Here is a 9,482-nt window from a genome sequence, read left to right on the forward strand (position 1 = left end):
CCCTTAAATGATAATGATGCATGGATAGTTGTGTGTAGGGGCGTGGCTGGGTGGCGCGAACTACGCGCGCGGGGCCCCCAAAAAAGGGCCCAAAAAGTATATATATATGGCGTTTTTTCCAATAAACGCCACTATAGATGGACCTATTCGACGTTTTTTTTTTTTCAAAAACGCCACTATTATTGTGCAGCCCCAAAAAATGCCCTAAAAGTATATATATAGTGGCGTTTTTCCATAACACCACTATAGATGGACCCTATTGCGACGTTTTTTTTTTTCAAAAAAATGCCACTATTGTTGCCCTCGAAATCGAATATATCTAAAAAATATGGCCCCTTTATAAGAATTTGTACAGGGCCCCCGAAAACCTACCCACGACCCTGGTTGTGTGGATGCTCGATTTTAACGATCAACATCGTATCAATACTTGTGGGGTATTAAAGCTTGCGAAATTTTTGAATTTTTATATGTTTTATTTTAGTAATCTGTAGTTATAAGGCAATATCTCTTTAAAAAATCATTGATATTGAACGCTCACATCTCGGATATTTATGATGTTTTAACAATATTCTTTACTACCGATGTCGTTTGGTTGTACAACTTTCATGTCCAAATACACTTAATTATGATATTAAACCGATTTCTTAAGAGATTCGAGAACATTTTAAATGTAAATATTAATATAGAGTAGTTTATAAATAATTTTAAAAATAAGTATATTCTCATAAATATTTACATTCAATTTTAATAAATTAAATTCAATGAATAATCTAAAGTTCCAAATTTCTTGCCTAACAACAAAGCACGTTCTTGAAGAATGATTTGAATTAATTTATTTATTGTTTTTGAAGTGTGAAATCAAAAGGCGAAGCCCATGAACTTTCCGTTGTTTCAGTTAATTTTATTGTTCTAGAATCCGTTAATTTTATTAAGAATAAAATATCTAAATTAGAACGAATGTTTATAAACACAATCGTAGACTAAACATATAGTAAAATATTTTGCTAAACACGAGAAGACTAGTCACTTTTAAGATTACAAAGACTATATAAGGAAAAGTTAAAAACCTAATCAATAAACGCGGATAAAGGTAGTTATGAACAGATCTGACCGTATCGATAAACAAATCACAAAAGAGATGAAGATATTGAAAGGTCACCAACAAATCGTAATCATAATTGAGCGACGTCAAAATAGTATCCACGAATGCAAATCACGTATTCAAATCCAATCGATGGTCAAAAGTAGGCAAGATTAACATGATAACAAATAAAGTCTCGTCTCGATCAATCGTAATAATGCCAAATCAACCCAAAAAAAGATAAACAAAATAACGGTCAAACGACGGAAAACGTGACATAAAGATAGAGAAAATATCATAAAGACATAAGAAGACGTTCCATAAAGGTATAATTATTAAAACAAACAAATAAATACACTATAATAAATCAAAGAAAAATATGAATATCGACGGTCGACGATCAACATTAAGACTGATGTCATCGCTAGTCACAAATCGAAGAATAAAAAGGCTAACGACGACTGAAAAAGACGACTAGAAAGAAAAATAGGACGAATCCTAAAAATATAAAGTATATTTAAATAATATTTAATTAACAAACTAAACTATATTTGAAACTGTCATTTTGTATTTGATTAGATAAATCACGATTAAATGATAATTTAAAAATTAAAATAGGTTAAAAGTTACTAAACTATAAGATTAATTGGCACAAGTTGCTTCAGTTGAACTTAGATTTTGAGAGTACCCCAACATTAATACTCAATAAATTTTATTATTTTTGTGATATTACCTTATTCCATAAAATAATCTCTATTTAAGCGATTCAACGAATAAACAACATGCCAAATGTACGACCTGGATTAGTCCAGATTAATCAGAACGAATCTTGAAACTGGAAGGACAACTCGAAAAAACATATAACAACACAAACATTAACATATGGTTCACATACACAAAAAAGACCAAAATTTCTAAAGTGGACAAAATGTACTTAAAACGCTAAATTAAATATTAAAACTGTAAATAAAATAATAACTATTGATAAATAAATAATGTCGAAAAATACATTCTATTAAAATATTTATATATTTTTAATTTTTATATTTAGGTAATCAAAATTGACTATGCCTAGAGATATTTTGTATTTAATAAAAATTTTCAAAGAATAATTGAACTTTCTGGAAAGAATTCAATCCCATATCTAGTACTTAATTAAAAATTTTAAATTATTGCAATTTAAACATTACTATTTAAGTCAACGATGTATGTATTCCTAGTTTCTAGTTTTATTCTCCAAGTAAGTAGGTTTCCTTCACCACGTGGAAGACCTGCAAGAACAAATTGTGTTGAAAATTAGTAAATAAAGGGACCGATTTGTAGGAAAAAGTATTGCTAAATTAATTCTATAAAAAGCCCATCAAATTTGACCATTTTATCTAAGGGTAAATTACACAAATGGTCCCCTGACTATAAGATATTGCTTTTAAGTCATCCGACTATTAAAAGTTATAAAAGGTCCTCTGACTAAGTGTGTTTTCTTTGTTGAGTAGCTTGACTATTAAAAAATACAAATGGTCACCTGACTATTTATTATGTTCCAAACTCGTTATTTTTCGTAAAAAAATTACGATATTCTAAGCTCGACGTTAACTTGTTGACTGTGATATGATAAAATATGATCTCATAATCTCAAATGACTATCATATCTTAGTCATCATGTTAATTTCCAGCTTTGACAATCATCAGTTTTTAATGGAAAAGGAATAATTTGAAACATTATGAATAGTCGGTTGCCATTTTGTAACTTTGAATATTCGAGGGACTCAACAAAGCAACACTCTATAGTCATAGGACCATTTTGTAATTTTTAATAGTTGAAGGACTTAATAAAGTAATACCATGTAGTCGAGAGACCATTTATGTACTTTATCCTCTATCTAATACGTTGGTGTAAAATTATTGTAGAGTAGCTTTTTATACATGGTAAAAATAACATGACGACTTCTTTTTAGTCAGTCTAGAATGGTATTTGTTCAAAATATTCTTTAGTCAATTAATAACGAACGCACGCACACATACTCTAAAAACATAACTATTTGAATTCGAGATTTCTACGAACAACGACACTCTCTTCCATCCTTTAAGAAAAGCTCAATAGATTTGATAACTTCTGAATTGATTAAAGAAACTTTAGTTCTATAAATTAGAAAATATTCCAAATTCGCATTGGTATGCTTCGTCCATTGGACTCAAATAACTGACTAATTTAGAACCTTCACAATCTCAAGGTACTTTGACCATTCTTCAAAAACAATATATTATAATAAATATTTTCCATTTAATTATGTTAGACACTTTATTATTAAATAACATCTTATTTTATTATATTATTAAATAAATTCAATCCCATGAAAAGAAAATTCGCCTACAAAAGCCACCCTCTAGAAGTCTAAATATATAAATTATTATTTAATTCACTTAGAATTAGGATTATTATAGGTCAGGTAGAGATTTTCGGTCATTCGACCTTGGAACATAACATATCTTATACTTCGTCCGAGACAATTTGAATTTAGAGAAATTTCACCGGACCTAAACTCGACTTAACTTTTAAGATAAAAATATGCATCCGCACCTGCATTCAATTCGACTCGACACATACATATATATATATATTCTCATTTTATTAAGTACAATAGGGATTTAGTTGAAAAATTATATAGATGAAGAGTATTATAGCAATTATCTATAAATATAGAGGTCAATTATACTATTATTCTTAGGTCTGACCTTTTTTATCCTAATCTAAATCCAGTCTGACCTTACCTTCTAAAGAACCTGAATTGACATGAACTCGATTTTTTTAAACTAACCCTATAAGTTTTGGTTGGAACATCGCGGGGCCAAGGGAGTTATATTTTTAATTATTATTAATATAGAAAAAATATATTTAAAAATAAATAAAGAAAAATTTATCAGATCCTCAATTAAGAAAATTGTATTTATGAAAAATAAAAAATATTTTAACCCCGCTATAATAATTCCAAGTTTGCCCATGCTTGTAAGATTGGTTCGGGACAGAAATCATCTGGTTAATGTCAAATACACACCCCTATTAATAACAGACTATAAGTGAAATTGACCATCATTATATATTTTTTAATAATCGATACGATTGTATTAGATCCATTAATTGATTAGTTTAGATTAAATATCATCAATTCTCAATATAGCAAACAACTTTTACAATTCAGTTTATTTTATCCACAACGTCAAGATTCAATTCAGGTACATAATTGAAAATTTCAATTAGGGTTTCAAATAGCGACCGAATAGCGGTATCGCGGCCGTTATATTACAGTCGTGGCGGTGTCTAAAACCGCTATTCACGGAAAATAACGGTGTTAAGCGGGATCACATCAATAGCGGCGGATCGCGACCGCAATTTAATAGATTGCGGTCAATCGTAGCAATAGCGAACCACTATTCCACTATTAATACGTTGTTTTAATTGAAAAATGGGTTTTTTATTAAAAAATTCAGCTCTTTCAAAAAAAAATTCACGATCGCGATATCTGTAGTGACTGCAATAGCATCCGTTATATCTGCAACAGTGATAAACACAACGCGACCAAAAATATGACCGCAAATTCTATTTAAAACCCTGATTCCAACATCAACCAAACATTTTTCTCTCTCTAGATAAATATTAAACCATAAACCCTAGGATTATTTTTTAAAAGCTGGCTTATTTGTATTCCTCTAGAAGCCGTCTAAATATATATATATTGTGTGTATATATATGTGTATGTATTTCTAACTTGTTCTTCCATTAGAACTTCTTTTTTCATGAAAACAACCCTTGTTTTCGTGATAGTATACTTTGTTGTTCATCTTTCTTGATTTTGTTAGTACTTCTCTCAATAGGCGCTGGGAAGTTGAATCATAAGCCTGGGAAAAACATGCAACGAATCAAAGATTCCTGGAAAGATTTTGGTGATGAATACAATGAAGAAACACTTTCTCTTTGCGATCTCGTGATGGAAAGTGATCGTTCAAATGAGTTCTGGGACGACGATGATGATTGTTCCCCAAAGCAAGATGAGAATGGCGATTCGTTTGAGTTTTCCAGTGAAGATCTTCCTGCTTCGGCTTCAATTTCCCCGGGAAACAACATCATTTTCTGTGGGAAAATCATTTCTTCCAGAGAAAGTCAACCCAATGCTGGCAACAAATCCCAGATACCAAAGTTCAGAACCGAGAGAGAAAATCACGAGAAAAGGAAGAATTTCAGCTGCGGAAACGGCTGTTTGTTTCCCTGGAAAACTTCATCGTCGTCGCCTTCATTATTCAACAAGTCGAGAACATTTCCTTCATCAAAATCAACGAAAGAATCAGAGAGACAGAGTTTCAACAAGTCGTTTTCAATGCCGGCTTCGGTTTCCAAGAACAAATACGGGAAATTCAGTGATGAGAAGTTTGATTTTCCGGTCAAGAAAGTGTCGACTCCAGTTAAATCAAGGTGGTATTTTTTTGCATTTGGAGTTGGAAGGTTCCCGATGGAGATTGAGCTTAAGGATATGAAGATGAGACAGAGCAGGAAATATACGACGATGAAGTTCCGATCACCAAGCGGTGACGGTGACGGCGATGGTGATGGCGGCCGATCGGAAAATGTTAAGAGTGATAAGGAAAGGAGATCGGGCAAGGGTTTTCGTATATTGTTGAAGGTTTTAGGGTGGAAACAACTATTTATTTATTAGCGGCTTCAATATGATTTTTTGCACTTAAATCTTAGTTTTAGTATCACTGTTGTTATAATATTTTTGAAGATAGAGGGTTTAAAAGTGTATTAATCTTTAATTTAAAGCTTAGCCCTTAATTTTTGTCTAAATTTCATTTTGACCCTTATTATTTTTAAAGTATTTTAGTTTCTATTGTTCTAATTTTTGGTCAAAGTAATTCATGATGGATGGAACTATTAGTTGATAACGGTCGATGCATATCGTTAAGATGATATTTTCACGTGTTTTGTTGTTTATACATCACATATAATATTACTAAAGTAATGATGTAGTATGTGTCATGTCATTCAAAATAATGTTGTACATGTTACAAAACTCAAAGCACTCAATCAACATGTATTATATCATCCAAAGTAATGACGTAATATATGTCACATCATCTAAAATGTTATGTATATAATGTGACATGTCGCCCAAAATGATAAATTGATATATATCACATCATTTAAAGTAATGACATATGATATGTATCACGTCATCATAACATGCGTTGATTGTTAGTCAAGTAACAGTTTTTATTCAACAGAGACTATTTTAACAAAAAAATTAAAACATTGAAATTAAAATACTCTAAAAAAATAATAAGTCAAAGAGACCATTTAAACAAATAATAAAGACTAATTTTATCATTATACCTTAAAAAATATGAAGGATATTGCTACCTCTAATTTTGTATATAACAAAAAAAATGTTGATTTAATGATTTTCATGTATTTTTTATTTTAATAAAAATGATTATTCAAATACGATGATCGGGTGTGGGTTGAGTTATTTTAGGTTTGAACAACATTCAATTTTGGCTCGATTGGGTTAATATCAGATCTGGTTTAGATTTAGTTTTAGTCTATGATATGTCGAATCGAGTTGGATATCGATTCAGATCAGTATTAAATTGATCCATTTTTCAGATTAAATCAATATCAAATTGATCGATTTTTAGCTTAAACCAACCTTTAAATCTTCTAGTCAATACATATTGAATCGGACATGAGGGAATCGTTACATTGTAAAAAGGTAATATCTAGAATGTATTTGAATATAAATTATGATAAATCTAAACAAGCCCATGCATAATGAGAGTCAAACATTAGAATGTATTCAAACCTAGACCAAAAGAACAAAAAGTAAATAATACCACACATTATTATAAGTAACTTTGCAATTAGTTCATTGTATTGTTTCCTTTTTTTTAACAAATTTGGATTTTACCGACAGAGTTGGTTCAAGTGATAAGCAGTTTAATATCGCTTAAGTAAGATCTCAGGTTTGAGTCCTTGTGTATGCAAAAAAAAATCTCCGCTGGGAGCAGGGACGGACATAGGATTTTTTATTAGGGGGCGAACTTAAACTTATAAAATTTTAGAGGGGGAAAACAAATTTTTAGTAGAAAATACACAAAAAAATTTAAAATATATGATAATTTTAGATTTTCAGGGGGCGACCGCCCGCTCTCCTTGGTCCATCCCTAGCTCGGAAACTCACCCACCAAAAATTCGTAACTACAAATAGTAATACAAAAACTAAATTACTTCATTGAAGATACTCTAACTACAAATACAAATACAAATACGAATGAGATAATTTAATTTAATTCTTTATCCCTCTTAATATCTATAATTATCATGACTAATTGTCCATCACGTCCAAAGAGGCTCCCAAGCTGAAGCAAGATTATTGTCATCCAGAAAACAAGTGGTATCAATTTGCTGAGAATTGATGTTGTTGGGTTCTTTGGATCGAGTCATTTCCAATATAATCGCTAGCAAATTGGCTTGTTGGCATTGCATCGTGACGGTCTCGGCTTGCGCCTTGGCGAGCTGCGCTTGGAGTTCACTCACTTGCTTTTGGAGCTGGCATACGGCCCCGGCGCAACCGTACACGGGGTCTCGGATCCGAGTGCTCGCCTCATACACCATGCTGCTTACGGCGTCGGCTCTGTGCGACTCCGGAAGTTCCTGAAATGGTAGAGAGAGAGAATCACTTTTAGTTTGTAAATTAATTGAGCATGTTTAAAAATTTGATTATCTATCAAGATTTGATATATTCCGGCTTGTTCGAATTAAGTTTTGGATAAGATTTTGTAAATTTAGATTGGTTTGGTTAAAGTTATTATTTGGTAGTGATATTTTTATGGTTAAATTATACATTTAGTACTTAAATCACCAATTTTGATATGTTTTAGTTCCTAAACTTTCAATTTTTATTCAAAATTATACCTAACATTTATTTTTTGTTTCATTTTACCATCTCGTCATTAAAAACTTAACTCATTTAGTCCTTAAACTATTAATTTTGTTCTGTTTTAGTACGTAAACTTTCAATTGTTTTCAAAACTTAACATCAAATTTTGAACGGATACTAAAATGAAACAAAAAAATAAATTTTAGGTGTAGTTTAAAAAAATTAAAAGTTAAAAGTGTAGATACTAAAACGGATCAAAAATGATAATTTAAGTATTAAACACAAATTTACCTTAATTGTATTTCTTTTACATTTTTAACAATTATATGGATTATCGGGTCGATCTGGATCAAAGTTCGAGGTCAAGTTGGTCAAATATTAAATAATAATTTAACTATTCAAATAGGTTGGATTTAATCCAAATTTGAGCTACTATCCAATTTAATCCAAATTAAATCATGAACATGAAAACTAGAATTTTGAGAAAACTTCTGCCCTTGTTAAATTAATTGTTAAATTAAGTAATTATTTGGAATGTTTAATTAATTATAAATAATTCCATTAGTACATTTTCGTCTTAATATATTCTCAGTAACGTATGAAATAATTTATATTTATTAATATAATTATGATTTTGAAAGAAAACTCGTAAAAATAAATGAAAATGTTGATCTTAGTTTTGTTAAAAACAGGTTAAAAATGACAGTTTTGAAGAAGAAAATTAAAAGAGAAGAGGAAATTTTGTACCTGCAAAGATTTGATGATATTGCTAGCTCCGAAAACTCGATGAGCAATGGTGAATTTGTAAGGCTCGGTCGGAGGAAAATAAGGAGCTAAACGCACCTCTCGACGCAGCGGCGTCGAAGGATTTTGCAGGCGGCGCAAGGGCTGAGGACAACCGTGGGCAGCGGAGCGGGAGAAGCGGGCCGCGGAGGAGATTGAGAGTTGGGAGAAGGAAAACGCGGCGAAGAAGAAGATGAGAATTGTGCGCATTTTTCATTGTTCTCCATTGTTGAAATAAGCAAAGGGAGTTGAGAATATACGGAGGAAATTGCTTTTAGTTGAAAGCAGGGGAAGGAAGTTATATAAATACAGCAGGGAAAAAGGAAGATATATAAATACCGACGTCGTTTTGACCTTTAGCTAAGTAATATGATAGTTTTGTGATTTAATTATTAATTTTCTTGTTTCTCCAATCTCGATAAATGATCACATGCAACAACCTTAATATACAGTTAAAAAAATAATAATAAAATCGGTAAAAAATTACCATAAACATTATTATTTCTACCGGTTTTGTTAATTTTTCTATCGATTTTGTTATTGTTGGACACTTTACCGGAAACGTTAAAAATATTGATGTTTGGTAATTTTTTACCGGTTTTGTTATTTAAATAATAACAAAACCTCATTTGTTTTAAGTCTAATTTTTTAATCAAAATCTCAATCACATGCTTTTCAATCATCATAGA

General features: G+C 30.9%; 1 pseudogene; it reads right to left on the bottom strand.

Annotated features, from left to right (window-relative positions):
- Positions 1-7,435: 7,435 nt before the first annotated feature.
- LOC120151763 lies at positions 7,436-9,020 on the bottom strand (annotated as a pseudogene).
- Positions 9,021-9,482: the final 462 nt, after the last annotated feature.

Source organism: Hibiscus syriacus, unplaced genomic scaffold (assembly GCF_006381635.1).
Source record: "Hibiscus syriacus cultivar Baekdansim isolate YM2019G1 unplaced genomic scaffold, ASM638163v2 tig00111069_pilon, whole genome shotgun sequence".
Classification (NCBI taxonomy): Eukaryota; Viridiplantae; Streptophyta; class Magnoliopsida; order Malvales; family Malvaceae; genus Hibiscus; species Hibiscus syriacus.